This window comes from Mesocricetus auratus, unplaced genomic scaffold (genome assembly GCF_017639785.1).
Source record: "Mesocricetus auratus isolate SY011 unplaced genomic scaffold, BCM_Maur_2.0 Super-Scaffold_100009, whole genome shotgun sequence".
In the NCBI taxonomy this organism is placed as follows: Eukaryota; Metazoa; Chordata; class Mammalia; order Rodentia; family Cricetidae; genus Mesocricetus; species Mesocricetus auratus.
This window is the reverse complement of record NW_024429193.1, coordinates 21329489-21350435: the sequence shown is the minus strand read 5'-3', so window position 1 is coordinate 21350435 and position 20947 is coordinate 21329489. Positions and strand designations below refer to the sequence as shown.

Genomic DNA, 20947 nt, shown 5'->3' with positions numbered 1-20947 from the left:
GCCTAGGGCTCCCGCCGCCATTACTTCCCTGCCCTGATGGACTGCATCTTGAAACTGTGAGCCAAAATAAACGCTTCCTTCCTTAATCTGCGTTTGCAACTTAGAAAAGCAGTGAAAATAGTAACTAATACAGCTTAGCATTACGTAAATAGATCACCCCTCACTCTTGGAATCTGGACAGTATTCTTGGGACCGCATGTCCTCTAGCTCTGTCTGTAATTGCAAAGTCCAAGTTAAGTGATGTTCTTATCAGTCTGGCGATGGAAGAAAGGCCATGTGTGACTTGTACTTACATCGTGCTGGCAAGAACTTGGTTACTTGGTCTTCACTGACTGAAACCCATTCCCAGAGGTTAGTAGATTAAAGCAGCAATCTTGTGTTCAGTTCATTATCTTAAGGCTGGGTGGTAGACATCAATCTCAGCTCAGGTCTGGTAGAAGGCATTCTGCCTCTTTGGTCAGTGGAAACCCAGAAACTGCTGGATGAAGAGATAAACCACATCTCATACCATGCAACGGGCTTACCCAAGCTCATTCACAGGCAACAGTAAAATTCCAAGAGAAAACAATAGTAAAAAGTTAATTGAGATGGAGAAGCAGAATTGACACAGTGCTGCCCACCTGTGCATTCTTGCAGGCAATGCAGTTCACAAAGCAGGCTCAGACTCGTGTGGGGTGAGATCCGTGGTGCCCATCACAAGGAAAAGCAACACAGCCGCAGCACCAAAAAAGCCTTGATGGAGCGCAGCCCGTCTTCAAGGACTCTACCACACGGCCACAATCAGCTGATAAGAGGAATGACAGAATCTTCAGGTGGTGGCCAGAGGTCATGAGTCGGAAGGACAGATTTTGTAAGAACAAATCAACGGTATAAAATATTCAGTAGTTCCTCGGCTATAATCAAAATCACTAAACGTTTTAGGAGGAGCTTAACAATTTAATTCTAAAATGCATGGAGTAATGCAAATGGTTTTTCTTATAAAGGGGCCAAGCCAGGTATAGCATAGCACAACTGAAATCTAGGACTAGGGAGGCAGGGGCAGGATAATCATGAGTCCCGGGTGATCCTTGGCTACATACCAAGTATGAGACTATCTTAAAAATGCCAAAGTAGGCAGCTGGGGCAGGCAGAACTCAACAGATCTCAGCCATGGCTTTCTAGCCCAGGCTCTCGAGAGGACTCCAGCAACACCTCTGCACCAACCAGGAGCCCGCCCCTGGCACTGGGCAGGTGGGCACTCTCATGAGCTCTTTGGGATGAGGAACCACGGTTCTGCCTTGAGTCATGATGATTGTCTAAACAGGACAAGGAGACCCACACTTGGGCCTGGGACACTCTGCCCCAAACTCTGAGGAGAAAACACTGGCCTGTACTGCACCTCGCAGCACCAGGCATACAGACATTGCTATGATGAGCAAATGTATATGTGGTATGAGAGGGACAAACAGAATGGTTCATGTCCTGTGGACAAGGGCACATCTCAGAGGTCAAAGAGATGAGGAGTGGGCTGAAGTGTGTGCTGATCTATTGTTTATGGTCTAATAAAGCTTGCCTGGAGACCAGAATGCAAAGCTAGCTACAACCACAGAGGCCAGGCAGTGGCGGTACACACCTTTAATCCCAGGAGCCACACTAGCTAGTCAGAGAAGCTGGGCAGTGGTGCACGCCTTTAGTCCCAGCACTGGAGAGGAATATAAGACAGGAGCTCAGGGTTTCATGCGACATTCAGTCTGCAGCCATGCTGAGGACAGGATCGTCCCAGCCTTGGTGGAGGTAAGAACTCTCTGGTGTCTTGGTTGGTTTGCTTTTCTGATCTTCAACTTGAGCCCCCAATATCTGTCTCTGCGTTTTTATTATTCTTACTACAGAGATAGGTGGCATGATGCCACCCAGGGCCATGGTGATGTGTGGGCCTGGGCTTCTGCTGGGGCTCGCGTCTGGGTTCAGGCTCTGAGGCAGTATCAGTCTCTCAGTTCTTGTTGATATCCATGGCTCCTGATACCACCAAAGGCCAAGAGGACAGGGCTGTACAGAGTTGGCCCCGCACCCTCACTGACTGTAACACTGGGGAGAACTGGTCCTGCCCATCACCAGCTGAAGCACTCAGGAGAGAGGGTCCTACACCTCACATAGGCCTCACAATAGAGCTGTGTTCACAGGGCATGGGCAAGTCGGCCTGGAGAGCATGAGAATGAGAGAGTAGGCCCTGTCCCTCTTGGACACCATGTGGTGGCGTAGGTGAGGGAAAGATTCCCTACTCCTCTTGCCTCTCGACACCTGTAGCAGGTGGGGGGCATGACCCAACCCCTCATCAGCTACAGCACTTGGGAGAACAGGCCCTCTGCCTCACCTGGGCCGCACAATAGAGTTGACCCTGTAGACAGGGGTGCCGTGAGCCTGCCCCCAGGGCATGAGAGGGGCATAGCTGATACTGCCTCCCTTGTCTGAGGTATGGTGGTGGGAATGAGAGAAAGATGCCCTCCCCCATTTCCCCTACCACCTCCAGCTGGCGAGGGAGCTGACCATCCACACACACACACACACACACCAGCTGCAACACTCAGGAAAATGGGCAGTCCCTGCACCTCATCTGGGCAGCACAGCAGAGCTGACCCTGTTCAGGAGGGCACTGGTGAGCCAACCCCAAGATCGTGAGCTTAGGAGACCAAGCCTCACGTCTCATTTGCCGTATGGCAGCATGGGTTGGGAAGAGATACCCTCCCTCCTCATCAGTGCCTGAGGCAGTGGGAGAGATGCCCCTGTCCCTCATCAGCTACAGCTCTCCAGAGAACTGACCCTGAGGACAGGAGAGCCTGAGTCCTGGCCCTGCCCCTTGCTAATTGCTGCAACGGGTGAACTGGTCAGAGCAACGCTGGAGAACTCACTCTGGTGGTGAAGACAGAGAACTGGTGGGCTGACCAGCCCTGAAACCACAGGCCCAGAACCAGGGTTATGTGTTGGCCACCCTGACATCCACACCATCTGCTGGACCATGGGGATGGGGACAGTCACTCCTGCAAACCCAGAGACACAGGGCAGCAACAATGGAATATACAGGAAGAAGCCTAGTGAGGGCCCAGGGTGGACGGTGTAGCAGAGACCAGGGGGGGCTTGAAACAGTCCAGTGATTCTTTGTGATGAACACCCGCATGCAAAAACATACGGATAAAGGAGTTTACTGTGTGACTCATTGTGTTACACTGCAGCTTCCGTGACAGGATTTTCACCTTCCTTTTTTTTCTTTTAAATTTTATTTTGTGCTTTTTTTTTTGGTAGGGGAGAGGTGGGTGGGATTACGAGGCATAATGTGAAAAACATAAAGAATAAATTAAAAAGAAAGTTTAAAAAAATGCAAAATTAAGGAACTAGCAAGGCAGGTCATTGGGTAAAGTACTTGGCACCCAGCCTGATGTCCTGAGTTTGATTGCCAGAACCCATACAATAGAAAAAAATCAACTCCTGGAAATTGCACACACACACAATGTATTTTTAACATACTGAGACAGAGCCAAATGCCCAGAAGTAGATGGCCAATAGAAAACAAACTCAATGGCTTCTTTGGAGGTTCCTTGTTTCATAATGCTGTATCATGACTTTCTTTCTTCCTCTCTCTTTCATTCTAATTTTCTCTTTTTTTCTCTTTTTTTTTAATTTAAGCCTACAACTCCTTCGCATACATATCATGGCTTCCAGTTTTGTGCTTTTATGGGATTTCTAATGGGTCTCCATGTCGGTGTCTCTTTCTTGTTCCTTTGTTTGTTTGTTCCTTTCTTGGGCTCTTATCCTTTTGATTATTTTGTCCTATTCTGATGTGGTCACTTTGTTTTATCTTATTATATTATGTGTTGTCATATTTTATCATTATCCCTTAGATACTTGTCAGTTTTCTGATGACGGAAACGAAGAGTATGGATTCAGATGGGAGGGGAGATGCGGAGGAACTGAGAGGAGTGGGGGGGAGCCATAATCAGGATATATCGTATGAAAAAAAGTCTCTTCTTCTTTCCTCTTTTAATCTTTTGGTATTTTTGACATAGGGTTTTGATGGAGACGTCCTGTGTATATGTCAATAAAGCACTGTTGGCCAATAGGAAAGCAAGATAGGTGGGACTAGGAGTCCAGGAGGACTCTGGGTAGGAGAAACACAGGGAGTCAAGATGTAACTGCCATAGGGATAAGAAGCCCGGAAACTTTGCTCCAGTAAGAGAAATACTTAGATTAACAGTTATGGGATAAATACTTAAGTCAGAGCTAGCCAGTAAGAAACAAGAAAGGCCAACAGCTTCATAATTAATATAGCCTCCTGTGTGTTCATTTGGGACTGATGCAGCTTTGGAACAGGCTAACAGTAAGGCTTCCCTTTACAGGATTTCTCTATGTAGTCCTGACTGCCTTAGAACTCTCTCTGTAGACCAGGCTGAACATGAACTCACAGACAGCCACCTGCCTCTGCCTCCCAAGTGCTGGGATTAAAGATATGAGCCACCACACCCAGCTGGAAAAGAAAATCTATATTTCAATGAAAGAAAAAGACAGATCCAGAGAAGGAAAGGATGGAAATACATGTTGCATCAGTGACAGCTACAGTTGCTATGATAAAATCCCCAGGCTAAGAAACTTCAGAAAGGAACTGTTATTTTTGCTCAGAGTTTGAGGACAGTCCGTCCTCACTGGGGTTGAGGGTAGAGGTGCAAGGCAGCAGGACTCGAAGCAGCTGGTCATGCTGCGTCCACCACCAGGAAAAGCAAGCAATGCATTCTGTGCCCAGCCAGCTCCCTTCTCTTTACGCCCAGAGAATGGTGCTGCCCACGTTTAGCATGGGTCTTCCCATTTCAATGGACCTAATAGAGAAGATTCGGAAGTGACTGAGACAATACCATCCTGTCCTGATCTTGCCCTAACTCTGCTTCGTGTCTGCAGGTGCTTACCAGTCTCTAACTCTCTGGGCAGTAACATCATCCCCAGCACCATGGGCAGTTACATCCCAGGTGGCGACTTTTTATAACCTTGACCGTGACTCAGATGCATAACTAAAATATCCGCTGACTATATAACCAAAACAAATGTTACCAGGTTCCCCTGATCAAAATCTCACAGTAATGCCATTGTTGTTTTGCCTTTTTAAGTGCTGCAACCCTGAGCTTCAGTGCCAAGGGTGATTTTGGACAAGAGCCTTCTCTCGGTTGCCAGCTAACAAAGAAATCTTATTTGGCCTTATATGCATGGTCTGTCACTCTCTTGATTGGACTATAATAACTCTTCTAAGGCATGGCTGAAGGCTAACCTGATCCATATAATCCCTCATTTTTATACACAGAGGCTTGTCTCCAAAAGATTCTGAATTTGATCCAGTAAAAATCAATATTCACCAGTACTCTTGTTATTGCAAATATTAGGACCAATGGAACTCATTGGAGGTAAAAAAAAAAAAATCCTGTGACTACAAAGGAGTTCATTTATAAATGAGTATGAGTTACATGTTTGTGAACACTAAGAGCTATTTTCATCCATCTTGGGTTGCTATAACAGAACACCCGAGGCTAGGTAATTTGTAATGAATAAAAAGGTATTGGCTCACAGTTCTGGAGGCTGGGAAGTACAAGATCAGAGAGTCGGTGTCTAGCAAGGGCCTTTTTGCTGCAGCATACTGTGGTAGAAACCATCATCACACCAGTTGGAAGCAAAGGGAGAAGGCAAGAGGGGACCAAGCTGGTCCTTTTACAGTAGCACAGATCCTGCCCATGAGGGTGGAGTTCTTGTGATGTACACATGTTTTTTGAAGTCCTACTCCTTCATGCTATCGCAATGCCAACTGAGCTTCATAATGAGTTTTAGACTCGACAAACTTTCAACTCACAGTAAGGACTAAAGATTTCAATGTAAAAGGCAAAACCAACATAGTTTTAGAAGGAAATTGTATACCTTTACGTCCTGAAAGAAAATATGGATCCTTTATATAAGATTCAAGGTTACCATAACAAGAGAAAAATGTCACATTTGAGTGCACTAAATGTTGGGCCTTCTTTTTATCCAAAGGCACTATGAAGACTATTACACTCTGGGTGCAGTGATGCATACCTGTAATCCCAGCATTTGGAAAGTAGAGGCAGGGGGAATCAGATGTTCAAAACCATCTTCAGCTGCACGGCATACTCAGGGTTAGCTTGGGTTCCATAAAACTCTGCCTCAGAGAAACAAACAACAAACAGGATGAAGTGATGGTTAATCTTAGCTGAATCTGGAACCAACTAAGAGACATGCCTCTCGGTGGCTCTGTGACAGTATCTCCTAGAAGGATTCTCTGAGCAGGGAAGGCTCTGCCCCAGGGTGGGCCCCACTGTGCATCGGTAGTGGAGCTATAACGAGGTCCCAGGGAAACAGTGCAGCTCCTGCCTGCCGTGTCCACTCCTTGCTGGTGGGTGTGTCTACTCTGTGTAACAGATGATGGAGGCTGCAACCTTTACTGCCATCAGCACCCAACTCCTTCGGCCTTACCATGTGGACTGGAGACCACCCCTACCCAGGAATCCTTAAGGCCTTCAGTGAGTACCAAATGGGGCCTCCAAGGCCTTCAACCTCATAGACTGAGCCACTACCGGACTCTCAGCCTCTCTGACGTGCAAACCGCCATTATCAGACTAGCCAGTTCCCATTGTGCTACGTAAACTGATCCAATCAATCCCTTTTATGACAAATATATGTGTTCTATTGTCTCTGTTCCTCTAGGGAGCCAAGACCAATACAGATGAGACACTGGTATGTGGAAATAGGTCAGGAATCAATAAAGAGACAAGTGAAACGGAGCAATGGCAGGGCAAAAATGGCTCAAACTGGTCAAACTGGAAGACAATATTTGTAAGACAGATGATTTATGAAACAGTCCTATTAAGAAAAAGGACGAAGGATTTCTGTATTCCCAAGACCCCCTTCTGCTTTGCCTAGGGTCATGGTCTAGGTGTCTGCTGCCTTACCCCTGATAAAGGCCTTTCTTCAACTGTTAGAAAGAAAGAAGCGGAGGGGAGGACAAAGGCAGACAAAATACATGAATAGATTTTTTTTGGTATCAGGGATTGAATCCAAATGCATATCATATAAGCACTGCTATTAACTAAATCCCCAACCCATAAATAAACATTTTATAAAATGCATATTTATTGTCTATAAACATGAAAACAACATCCAGTCTCATTAGCATTTAAGGGGGCAATTGGGACAAAATCAAATGGCTCCCTTCCGCTGAGCATGGTGACTCATCTTTAATCCCAACACTCAGGGGTCTGAGTTACACATATACCATACTCACACACACATATGAGAGACACATCTCCAAAAGTTGCATTTTATGCCTTCCTGGTTTCATAAATATTAAAATATCTGTTGCCAAAATATCTTTCTCACATCCATTTTTAGTAGCAGGAAGAATGGTACACATCAATACACTGCCTTTGGAACACAGTGTGACAGCGTCTAATAAAGTGGACATGTACTATCCCACTCTCACTGAGATACATGTATTAGAAAATGCCATGGACCCAACATTGGGCAGAGCTCGGGGAGTCCTGCTGAGGAGAAGGAAGAAGGATTGTAGGAACTTGGGGGGTCAGGGACATTGCAGGAAAATCCACAGAAACCACTAGTCTGGCTCATGAAAACTCAAGTGTCTGAACCAATAACCAGGAAGCCTGCATGGGACTGACCTAAGCTTTCTGCATATATGTGACAGTTGAGTAGCGTGGTCTATTTGTGGGACTCCTGGCAATGGAAGCAGGGTGGTTCCTGGTACTTTGACAGGCTCTTGAGAACCTCTTCCACAAGCTGGATTGGATTGCCTTGCCCAGCCTGAATACAGGGGGAGGTGCCTAGTCTTATGGCAGCTTGATATGCTATGCTTTGCTGATGCCCCTAGGAGGCCTGCCCCTTTCTGACTGAATATGGAGGAGGAACGGATTGAGGGGGGAAGGAGAGGAGGATGGAGGGAGTGGGAGGAGAGGAGGGAGGGGAGGCTATGTCCAGGATGCAAAATTAATTAATTAATTAATTAAAAAAGAAAAGAAAATGCACAAGAAGTCACATTCAGAGAAATATTGCCCATGAGAGTAAACCTAGGGGAGACCCAAGGCAAAACATTTCTCTAATAATGGTAAATTAAGCCGGGCAGTGGTGACGTACACCTTTAATCCCAGTACTTGGGAGGTAGAGACAGGCAGATCTCTGTGAGCTCAAGACCAGCTTGGTCTACAAGAGCTAGTTCCAGGACAGCCTCCAAAGCCACAGAGAAACCCTGTCTCAAAAAACCAAAATAATAATAATAGTGAATTATATAATTGTCATACTTTTGGTGTTATATACAGCTAACTGTTGAGAGTAATTGAGACATGTTTATGAGACATGCCCAGCCTACACAGTGAGCTACAGATCAGTCATGGCGTCATAATAAGACAAACAGACAAACAACTGAATGTAGTCTATAAAAAGGAATCTCAAAGAACAGGAAAAACAAGTGATAAAAAACACAAATTCCCATATTCCTGTACTCTGTCTATGATCAAACGCAACCAGAGCTAAGCAGTACATTTGCTGAGGGTCCACTCCCATGGGGCACAGGCATTCTTTCTACAGCTAACTTGAGCCAGGAGCCACAGGTGCCCGAGGTCCCTCGCTCTGTAGTTTGAGGATCACGAAGAGTATGCTGAAGGCAGAAGAGAAGGGCATCTGTCTTCCTCTGCAAGATCAATAGGTCAAGTATGTTGCTAACTGAGGCTATGGAGTGTGTAGAAATGGTTTTCTTTCTTTTTCCAGCTAGAAAATGAAATGGCCACAGGATGGCAGTACAAGGTAAGAGATAAGGATTAGCCGTGCATTCTATCAACTTTTGGTTGCTTTCGTGTTTTGAGACACAGTCTCATTTGCCCAAGACTGGCTTGGAATAAACCGCACAGCGGAGGATAACCTTGAAGTCAGACCCTCTTGGGTACCACTTGGATACCCCTGAGTAGGTTACAGGCATGATACCACCAGCTTAGTTTATGTGTTGCTGGGGATTGAACCCAGGGCTTTGTGCATGCCGGGCAAGCACTCTACCAGGTGAGCCACATGCCGGAGTTTAATTCTGGAAACAGACATAGCCTACACAAACCCTAAATTCTAGAGTTCTTTGGTTAGAAGTAATTTCTGAACGGAGCATGGAAATGCCTGCCCACAATCCTGCTGCTTGGGGAGGATAGTAGGAGGGCAGCCAGCGGTGGGGTAAGCAGGCTTGCTTTCCTTCTGTCAGCCGGCAGCCTAGAAGGAATGACAGAAGAGTAAATACGCAACTATCACACAGGGCCAACTACTGAAGCTACACCTGTAATCTCAGCACCCCAGAAACCGAGACAGGAGGTTGCCAGGAGTAGACGCTAGCTAGACTGAGCTACAAAGAAAGTGTGGGTGTGGGGCTAGCCTGGGCTACAGAGTGAAACTTCGTCTCAAACTCCCATCCCCCAAAAAAGAATGTGAGTTTTTGCAACAGTGGGAATTTAGGCCTGTTTTCTTCACGACCCCGGGTGCCAGAATAACTACATAATTAGTGGGGCACAGTCAAAAATGAAAACACAGGCTCTCCATGCGTGTCTAAAATAACAAATACAAAGAAAGAAAAGACATTCACTGCAGTAGGAGCAGAGTATTAAAGCAAGTCTAGGAGTTCAAGTGCAGGTCCTCATGCGGCCAGCCCTGCCCCACTGCCTCTAGAACACTGACTAGCACACAGTGGGCTTGCAGCTTAGATTTGTGGGGCGGGGTAGAAGGCGAGAAAGGCGGAAGGACTGGCAGGTAGAATGTGATACAGGATCTTGGAAAAGAGAGCTTGAACCCAGTCTGGGGCTGCTGCAAAGGCTCCCGAGACCGTTTAAAGTTAAGATGATGCAGCAGGAGCCTCCCGCACCACACCCCGCCCCCACCTTCGTACCCTGAAACAGACCAGGACAAGGGCTCGCAAAAGCCCAGGTGTTCGGCCCCGTGAGGAGCGACCTTGACTTGGTAATTGTGAAAGTACATTTCTAAGGACAAGGGGAAGATACCAGAACCCACCCCCACCCACCCCCATTCCCCATCCCTGCTGTAGATGCATGCACGGAATCGCAGGATAGGTCGCTGCTGAGAGTTGTTTACTGGGTTGAAGGGAAAAAAGTTAGAAAAGGCCCTAGGCCTGTGCCTTGAAATGTGGTGGGAGCAGAACCGTGCTAGAGAAGGAAGTGTGAGTCAAATGGGCTTGGAATAATCCCTGGATTTGGAAGTAGCCTGGGCGAGATGGTCTCTAAAGGTAAAACCAGGCCGGGGGGTACAGCTCTGCTAGCACGTACAAAGCCCTGAGTTCACCGCCAGCACTGCACAAGCCAGGCATGCTGACACACACTCATAACCCAGCCCTAGGGAGGTCTGGTGGCAAGAAAACCAGAAGTTCAAACTTTCCAAGTCATCTTCAGCTAGATATTAAATTTAAGGTCAGTCTGGATACGTGAGACCCTGTCCCAAAAGTAAATTTTTTTAAGGGAAGGGGCCCTGAAAGGCAGCAATAGTTTAAGAGTGGTCATACAAAACTTGTTTTGAAATTTTAGATTTGTGACCATCTCTATGGCTCAGCAGGTAAAGGCTCTTGTCACCAAGCCTGACAACCTGAGTTTGACGTCCAGGCCCCGCACGGTAAAAGGAGAGAACTTGCGACTTGTCCTTTCACCTACACGTGACCGCTGTTAGACTATTTACCGGCAGCCGTAGAGAGACAGGAGGTGGAAAGAGAGAGTGTCTTGGCCTGACTTAGGCAGACCATGTTTATTCAAGGCAACCGGGCATCTTTGCCATCCACATGTGCAGATGGCCAAAATGCCTACGAAAGAGAATGGGATGTGGCCCTTAGAATATGTCAGAAACCACTCCCATAGTCCACAAGGAAAGCTAGGGAACTATCAAGCACCATAGAGTGCGTGCGCGCCCTCTCTCTCTCTCTCTCTCTCTCTCTCTCTCTCTCTCTCTCTCTCTCTCTCACACACACACACACACACACACACAGGGTAAATTAAAAATCATTGATTTTTTTAAAAGTTTACATGCCATGCCTTCATTGCACGGCCATTTGCTTTTCTATTCTCCCCATAGACTGATCAGAACTCTTCCCAAAAGCCAAATAGGTGCCACCCTGTGCCAGGAGTTAAACCTAAAACAGAAAACAGAAAGTTTAGGTACCATTCTGACCATGTGGATTATTAAACATCTTAGAATGGCATGATCATGCCGGGCGGTGGTGGCTCACGCCTTTAATCCCAGCACGCGGGAGGCAAAGGCAAGCAGATCTCTGTGAGTTCAAGGCCAGGCTGGACCGACAGCCTCCAAAACAATACAGAGAAACCCTGCCTTGTAAAAACCAAAAAAAAAAAAATTAAAAATTAAAAATAAAAAAGGCATGATCATATGGCATGCTAAAAAAAAGAAAAGAAAAGAAGAAACCACTTTGACTGAAATGAAAACCTCTAACTGCTTCCAACCACTTTTAGAATAAAGCCCCACACAAAATTCCCTAGATTCCCCAGTCCTTCTAGACTTGAGACTGCAAGAGACCTCACAGGAGGTCTTCCCTGCCCAAGTATAGCATCCTTTCAAAACCATGTCCTTCCTTCGGCTGGGGGGGGGGGGCAAAGGTCCACCTTTCTGAAACGGGAGGGAACATTCCTGTCATTTTACCCTTTGTAGGGTGAATCCCCACTCCACCCTCAGACCTCAGACTGAAGCCTTCAGAGCTCCTCAGGGGGCCTTTCTCTGGACTCCCAGCCCTGCCTGTCTTCTTGGGTGGATCTTTGAAGCCACCTGTCATTTGCATGATCACTCACTGAGCATCTCTGGCCCCTTTAACCTCTGTGGTGCTCTGTCTTGTGAAGTAGCCTAGGCTGCCTTGGAACTCACAATCTTGCCTCATCCTCTTCAGCAATGGGATCAGTCATCAGCCCCCACGCACAGCTGTGTGGTACCCAAGGCGGTGAGCAGTCCAGAGAAGCACTCAGACAGGTGGAGAGAGTAGTCCCACACATGAGGCACGTGTGGAAGGGCTGGGTGAGGAATGCGAAGCCACAGAGCTCTCGGCCATGTAAACCAGATGTCGGTGATATTTTATATGCCCACAACTGAAACCTACCTGGCGGCTAGATAGCGTCCCCGCCCTGGGTTTCTTCCTACAGGACAGCATTACTATACAATCCCTCCTAGCTAAGGTAATGGGGAAATCCTCACACTGAAGACCTTAGGAATCCAAGCTACTAAAGACAGAAGAAACTCCTTTGCTCTTCTCAGTCCTCCCGGAAATGCACAAAAGACTGGGATACTAACATTCCAGTGCAGACCATCAAAGCAGTGTGGGGTGGGGTGGGGTGCCATTCTCATTGAATAGTTACTGTCTCAAGAGGGGTCGCACCAGTACCTCCCGATTTAATGTCTGTCTTTGAGAGAGTTCCTCGTGCTTAGCGGCTCGCTAACTGACGGAACAGCTCACAATAATGTCTCTCAAAGACCAACCTTGAGGACTCCCAACTGTCCTAAACAAGGGGAAATAGTCTTCTCAAAGTACAGTGGCACCGGGAAACCAGCCCAGTCTTTTCCTCCCAGCCTGGAAGGACACGGAGGGAATCTTACTCATAACTTCAAGCATGCAAACTCTCCAGGGTTCGAAAACTACTCCACACTTGATTACCCAAACCCTGCAGAACTGCCTTTCCACCCTGCCCTGCTTTCTTGTTGCTGTGATCAAAACAAAACAAAACAAAACAAAACAAAAACCTTGTCAAAGCAACTTAAGGAAGAAGGGGCTCATTTTAGCTGGAAACTATTACCGAAAGGAAGTCATGGCAGCAGGGACTTAGAACATGTCCACAGTCAAGACAGAGAGCCTGGTGTGCTGGCACACACCTTTAATCCCTGCAATAGGGAGGCAGAGGCAGGGAGATCTCTATGAATTCAAGACCAGCCTGATCTACATAGAGGGTTCCATGACAGCCAGGATGACAGAGACACCCTGTCTGGAAAAGAACTAAACAAAACAACATCAAAAAGATTTTTAAGGGGAGGGGGGCAGAAAGAAGGGATGGAGAGATGGCCCAGTGGTTAAGAGCTCTTCCTGCTAGCCCAGAGGATCTGAGTCCAGTTCCCAGTTCTAGAACCACACTGACACAGCAGGTTGTCCATCACTACAATTCCTGAGAGATTTGGCAACTCTGACCTCTGCTAGCACTGTGCTCTCCCTCTCTCCCTCTCTCTCTCCCCCTCTCTCCCTCTCTCCCTCTCTCTTTCCCCCTCTCTCCCTCTCTCCCTCTCTCTCTCTCCCTCTCTCCCTCTCTCTCCCCCTCCCTCCCTCCCTCTCTCTCTTTCTCTGTCTTTCTCTCTCTCTCTCTCTCTCTCTCTCTCTCTCACACACACACACACACACACACACAAACAGACAGAATACACAGAATTTCAAAAAATTAAAATGGAGAGAGAGAGAGAATGCACATATACATGCTTAAAGGCACTCAGGTTGCTGTCTCCTTTTTAGACAGTGCAAGACCCAAGCCCAGGGAAGGTTGCTGCTCACTGTAGCCTGAGTCTTCCTGGAACCGTTAAGGTGGTCTAGACAGTCCTTCCCAGGCATGCCTATCAGCTGTTCTCGTCTAGATAGTCTTTCATCTAGACTTTCTTCCTGGGTGACCCTACATTGTGTCAAGTTAACATTCATATCATATGTCGTACCCCAAACTCCTGGTTTTCTTTCTTTGCTGCTCCTAAGTATAATTTTTTGCTTGTCAACCTTTAAATCCTTCCTCTCCTCATCTTGGTGATCCTGTTGAAGACCCCTGAATGACTGGGGAGTTTGTAGCCCACGGTAAAACACCTTGTTAAGGAACAAGAAGGTTCCACTATCAAGTTTGAACTCTTGGCATATGCCATGTCCCCCAAATTGGCTGGGTGTTACTCACTGTGATGGTTAACATTGTCCGCTTGACAGGGTGTAGAGTCAATCACCTAGGAAGTGAATCCCTGGGCATGTCTGTGAGGAAATGGCTAAATTAGGTTAATACCTACCGTGAATGCCATCTGGGCTCCCACATCAATAAAGAGGAGAAAGCCAACATAATGAAATACAATAAAGAGGTTTATTATTTGGGGGTAAGGGCTAATGGGGGGAACCACCAGCTCCCCTCCCTCCCTCCTCCACTCTCTGCTGCCTGACTGAGGATACAGTTATGGCTGTCTGCTTGTCTCAAGTTCCAGGGGCCATGACTTCTCCCAGCACATGGTGCTGCATCTCAAACCGTTAGCCGAAATGAGCCCTGCCTCCTCCAGTTGCTTTGTCGGGCGTGGTGTGCCTTGCAGGTAGTCACTCAGGAGCAGCCCCTGTGTGGTGAAGAGCAGGAACTGCGATGAACTAAGTGGGCAGCCGTGTTGTCTGCTCAGGGAAGAAACAGAATAAACGCTGGAAGTAGGCACGTGCTGGTCTTAGTGTACACGAAACTGAGTCTGGGGCTGGCGCGCTGCTCACTGATGGAGAGCTGCCTGGTCTGAGCAAGGCCCTGGACTTGTCAGAAGGAGGGGGAGAGATATCCCTGAGCTTATATAGTTTATACAATAAAACTGCATTATGGAACTTACAACTTCAATTCCAAACAAAACACAATAAAGTCACATTTCTGGCATCAGTTTCATGCAAAATTAACTTTGTTCTGCTGACTAAGTTCCCGAATCACACCTGCCATTTTGATAAGCATGGCTTTCGGTTTAAAGTACATGTACAACCCTGTTCTGCAAGCTGACTTAATTTTGTCACCAGTAGTCACCATTCAAGCTATTGCTGTAGAACACATGCTTTCTAGGTGAAGAATGCCCTGAGTGACAGGAAGACTTCATGCACAACCCTGTCTATTTCTGTTTCTTACCACACTGTGAAGTTTTCCTTACAGCCCTGTGACGATGGTGAGGTTTTCCTTGAGTGACAGGAAGGCTCATGCACACCCTGTCTACTCCTGTTTCTTACCATCCTGTGACAACAAAGAGACTGTATGGTGCAGCACGATGAACGTGCTGCAAAAGGAGGCTAAGAAGTCTAGAGCAAAGGGAGCAACTGCTCTTCCAGAGAAGGTTAATTCCCAGTATCCACACAGTGGCTCCCAACCATTGCCGACTCCTGTCTGAGGAGATCAGATGGTGTCTTCTGACCTCCACGCGGGACCTATGCACTCTGCACACATACACATGCAGACCAAATACTGATACACATTAAAGACAAAAAAACTAAAAAAAAATCTTAAAATTTTTTATATGTTATTGGAGTAGTGGGAGATGTATCAAGACACGGATTATGTAGCCAAAACCAAAGGAAAGCATGAATAAAAGCTATAGCTTCACTTGCTTTTAGTTGCTGGCTTTTAGTTTCAATTTCAGTGGTCACATGGCTAAGTGATATTGTTCCATTAGCTTTGCTATCAATAACATCTGTGCAATGTGGGTCACCATGGTAACAGTTGCCTAAGACGCTTTTCATAAGCTTGGAGGTAACTGAAGCCAGCTGAAATCACCCACCTTTTATCTGAGCTTGCATAAGTTTGCCACGGATGACTTTTGACACCAGATGGCAAAAGCTCTCTCCTCAGAACATGCTGATGACATTTCTTAAAGGCCAAGGGGCACCCTGAAGTTTAATTACAAACCTGACTCACATTTCCTGTTATCCTATTACTTTCCCTCCAGTCCTGGGCCATTCGATTTCTTTCTCACTATGGCTTCTCCCTGGGCTGCCTTCAACCACATGATGCTCCCACCTCAGCCTCCTCAGAGCTGAGATCTGTTCTGCTTCATCATCCCTATGCACCCCTAAACTCTCTCCTCCTGGCAGGTTTGGGACCCTTTCTCCCAGCTCTAAGGCCCCCTCATGAATTAACTCTCTCTTTTGCAAAACCCATTGTTTCTGTAATTAGCATATTGAGGGACGTACAGAATGAGCCTGATTCAGTACAACAGTCTTCGTGAGGCAAAGAGTACAGTTTAGAGTCTGGGAGGCCCAGCGCAAAAGCTGCCCAATTATCATATGAAAGGCATATGCTAATGGAAATGGGAGGCTGGAATCACACACAACCCAGACCTGAGCCACACTGGGGCCAACTAAATCCAGCCCCTGGCATTACAGAGTGTCTACTAACGTGTGAGTCTGGGTAGAGACTTTAATATGCTAATGAGACATGTGATGCATGTGTGTGTAGAACCACATGTGACAGAGCAGGACCCAGCAAGACTGCACTATGCAAATGGCCCAGAAGTCTTCACCAAGGGGTGTCACCCTGCCCCCATCCTTTGTTTGGGTGTGGTCCCTTAGTTTCCAACACTCTCCCTTGCTCCACACTGCTTCCTCCTTTGGAAAAGTCTTTTTCTAATAAACTGCCCCTCCTTCTAATACCATTCCTGTTCCTGTCTAATTCCCTGCTCCAGTTCATAAGAACCCAGAGCCCCTCCAGATGCACCCGCAAAACTCCAGTACCTGCTGATATCAGTCAGAATAAACATCTATCAAAGATTTAATACTATTTTGTGGCAAAAGCACTCAACCTTCCTGATAGGTTTTTAAGCTATCCAGTGCAACAGGACACACTGACCTTTCTTGATCACAGTACCCTACAGCCCTCTACTCAAGCATCATATTCCCAAGTCTCCCTCCTTCCTACACTCCAGCCTCTGGTGAACACCATTCTACTCTTAATGTCTACCCATTTGGCCTGTGCAGAGTTTCCACACGATGAGGTCATCAGTGCTCGGCTTTCTGTGTCTGGCTTATTTCACTTGGCAAAATGGTTTCCAACGCCATACATGTTGTCATGACAACAGCAATTCATTCTTCTTATAGTGGAACAGTATCCAGTGGTTTACATGTATTTTTTAAAATGCATTTCTCATTCAACAGACAGGGTGTTTCCATTGTGAAAGGTTTTAATGAGTATGGGAGGGCAGATGCCTCTTCCATCCACAGATCCCATCCCATTGCCTGTAAATACCCAGGAGTGGAACTCTGTGTAGTTCTGATAATGTCTAGAGAACCTCCACACTCTTTTCCATAATGCCCAGACTGATTTACCTTCCATGGCACTATGTGAGGGTTCACTTCAATGCACATTCTCACCAGTACCTATCATCTTTGGTCCTGTGGTCTCTTTATTGGAGCACAGGGATATCTCACTGTAGCTTTGTTTTCTTTTTTTGGGGGGGGGTTGAGACAGGGTTTCTCTGTGGCTTTGGGGGCTGTCCTGGAACTTGCTCTGATCTCACAGAGATCCGCCTGCCTCTACCTCCCAAGTGCTGGGATTAAAGGCGTGCGCCACCAACGCCCGGCTGTAGCTTTGTTTTCTACTCATCTATTTGACGGCAATGTTGTGTTGAGTACTTTTTAAAGATTTTTCGATTGTGTGTGTGTGTGTGCATGTGTGATGCTCCAGTACACTGTGTATGTGTGTGTGCATGTGTGATGCTCCAATCCTCTGTGTGTGTGTGTGTGTGTGTGTGTGTGTGTGTGTGTGTGTGTGTGTGTGTGTGCGCGCACGTATGATGCTCCCGTCCTGTGAAGTTCAGAAGAGGGTACTGGCGAGCTACACAATGTGGATGCTGGCAGCCAAATTCAGATCCTCTGCAGGAGGAGTGAATTACCAATTCTTAACCACTGAGCCATCTTCCCAGCCCACAAACATCCAATTCATGCTTTTTTAATGTTCAAATAGAGCAGGAGAGATGTCTCAGTAGTTGAGTGCTTGCTGTGCAGCCACGAGGACCTCAGTTTGGACCCCAGCACTCATGTAATGCCGCACGCGTGGACTTGCCTATCCCTACAACCCCAACACTGTAGCAGGTGGACTGCTGGGGCTCACTGGTGGCCAGGCTCGCCAAATAATGTGAGCTGCAGGTTCCTGTAGAGGTGAAGACCCTGCCTCGGAGAAATCAGGCAGAGAGTGATGAAAAAGGATACCAGACACACTCCTCTGGAGCCTCTGTGTGTGTGTGTGTGTGTGTGTGTGTGTGTGTGTGTGTGTGTGCGCGCGCGCGCGCACGCGCACTCCTCATCAGAGTTGTTTTTTAATGATTATTTATGTCTATATGTGTGTGTGTGATACACCAGGGATTAAATCTAAAACTTTCCATACACTAGGCAAGCACTCTATGTACTAAAACTACTTGTATCCCCAGCACTATAGATTTTTTAAAAATCTATTATTCCAATATTGGTTCTTCTGGTAATGAACACAGGATGACTTTGTGTGTCCTCTACAATTTCTTTCATCAATATTCTACATTTTTCAAAGTTTTTCACCTCTCAGATTCAATTTATTCCTTGACATTTTGTTGTTCAGGGAGTAGCTGTTGTCAAAGGAATTGGCTTCTTGATTTTCTGGCACACAACTCTGCATTAAGCTTTATTACAAATTATACAATAAACAACTTGAAATATTTAAAGACTCAGGGCTGGGGAGATGGCTCAGTTTGTTAATCTCTTGCAGTGCAAGCATGGGGAGCTTAGTTAGACCTCAATAATTAGAATAGACCTACACCCTGAGTGCCTGTATTCCTAGTGCTAGGAAGGCAGAAAAACAGGAGGATTCCAGGAGTTTGCTGGCCATTCAGCCTATCTGAATCAAAGAGCTCCAGGGTCAGGGCAAAACCATGTCCCAAAAGAAAAATCAGGTGGAGAAAGATTGTGCAAGTCATCCAACATTAGCCTCTTGTCTCTACACACAAGCACACATGTATGCCCATGCAACTGCACAAATGTATGTACACATACAAATGCAAAAAATTCAAAAATCATTGAATGCTTGAAAGATTTAGAGAAAGAGGAAATTAGAAGAGTCTAATATAACCCAAGACTCAAAAACTTTCTGAGAAGGAAGGACTCCCCCATACATCCCTTCCTAGTCTGGAAGCTTCTCCTACTGCTCTGTGTCCATTGTGTCTACTCAACATAACACTTTTGTCCTTCTCTTGCTCTCCCAAGTCCATGGCACCGTGGAAAAGTCTTAACTGAATAATGTCTCTCTTGGAGAGAGGTTTGGGAATGCATTATTCAATCCTTTCCCACATGGACTATGCTGATGGAATAAGTTTCATGCCTTCTTGATTCTGCTATGTTGTTCCAGCCCAGTCACAAAGGAATCCTCCCTTGAGGTCATACCCATCAACCTGGGGATTGCGAAGATTCAGGTCAAGACAACCTCAAATAAGAGGAGGATTTCTTTAGCACATCCATATGTGGATACATGTAGCATTTGTACTAGAAAAACATGTGGTCAAGCTTTTGATAAACACTTGAAAAGGTGTGTGTTAGAGATGCCTACTCTGGGTGTTTTCTTTGGTGTGTTGAGTGTCCCAGGAGGAAAATGGGAGGAAGAATAGCAAAGAGGAAAAAAGCATGAGAAAGTCTCAGTTGTCTTCTTGACATCTTAGAGATGAAGCAAACCCAGGCTGAACATGAAGCCACTGCCCTACCATCAACCTCAGAGTTGTCAAAATTACAAAGCTACTGTGTTCCTCCACAGGAGCCTGGAGAGTGAGTGAGCACGGAAGGTACATGCTGGTATACACCTGTAATCTAGCATCTGGGAGATGCAGTATCAGGACATCAAGGTCATCCTTGGTTACTTAGCAGATTAGAGGCCAGCCTTGGCGATAGCAGATTCTGTCTCTAGAAGCAACAACAAAAATGAGTGAAGAGGAGCTAAGGGGGTACATTTGAGATCATGGCAAGAGGGTAGCGGCACAAACAAGTTAGAGAGAATTTATCCTTCAGAGATGGACAGCAGCTATCTCTAGGCTTATAAGATTTGATTTCCCCACATCCTCTGCTATAAATTTTGTTATATTTATTTATTCATTCATTCATGTGTGTGTTCACCCGTGCCACAGTGTATATGTAGAGGTCAGAGGAAAACTTACTACAGTTAGTTCTCTTCTTCCACCATGTGAATTCTGGGGATAGAACCACATTATCAGGCTTGGCCACAGTGCCCTTACCTGCCGAACCAGCTCACCAGCCCTGACAAGCCTGGTGTTTTTGTTTTGTTTTTGTTTTTTTTTACTTATATCTATTCATTCACTCATTTATTTATTTATTCATTCATTCATTTATTATTTGTATGTGCATTCGTGCGCAGGCATCATATACACATGTGGAGGCAGAGGACAGGTCACAAGAATTGGTTCTCTCCTTCCACGGACTGGATTCCGGAGATAGAATTCAAATCTCCAGGTTTGGTGATAAGCACCTCTCCTCCCGAGCTACTTTGATAGTCCCTCCACTGTTATTTGAAGGTAATAGAGCATGTAAACTTTTTTATAACGTTTCCTTATGATCAAAGGTTAGCTATTACATGTATATATGCTTTATTTCAGGTCCACCCCTGTGCCTTGCCCTCTAGAAATATTTCTGTAGTGTTTGCAAAGAAAACCTGCAGCAAGTTGAATTTTCAGAGGGAGGGATGGGGACACATTGGCCATCACACCTTCTCTGTGCTCCCTGGATCTTCAAGGTACCTGTTCTAACCATGTCTAACGTGTTTGTACAAAAATACAATCCAAACACACACTAGTTCACTCAAGATTCACAAGCAGCCCCATAATAGCTTTACCCCATCACACATTTACATGGTCTTGATAGCAGTTCTACTGAATGTGCTGTCAGTCACTGTCTCTCGTTTAAAAGCACCAGGATAAAGGAAAAAGGCATTATCTGCCCAAGGCCTGACTCTACAGCTTAAATGCCCGGCTGGCCCCTCAGACACTCCACTGGGAAACACAGACTCAGAACTGCGAGGGCATCTTATCTTTCTGGTTGGGAAGTTAAAACAGCACATCTCATCACCATAGTTACAGCCATTCTGTTAGACGTCTTGAGCCCTCACAAGTCCAAAAGATCAGT

The 20947-nt window shown here is 46.2% G+C and overlaps 1 long non-coding RNA gene across 1 annotated transcript in view; it reads right to left on the bottom strand.

Moving 5' to 3' along the window:
- Positions 1–299: 299 nt before the first annotated feature.
- Positions 300–20947, bottom strand: part of LOC110343069 — a 47764-nt gene continuing 27116 nt past the window's right edge. Inside the window, exons 2-4 of the long non-coding RNA XR_002385265.2 lie at positions 6079–6181; positions 621–784; positions 300–478 (exon numbers count right to left, since the gene is read on the bottom strand). This is a non-coding gene — a long non-coding RNA (uncharacterized LOC110343069). The remainder of the gene's footprint in view (positions 479–620; positions 785–6078; positions 6182–20947) is intronic.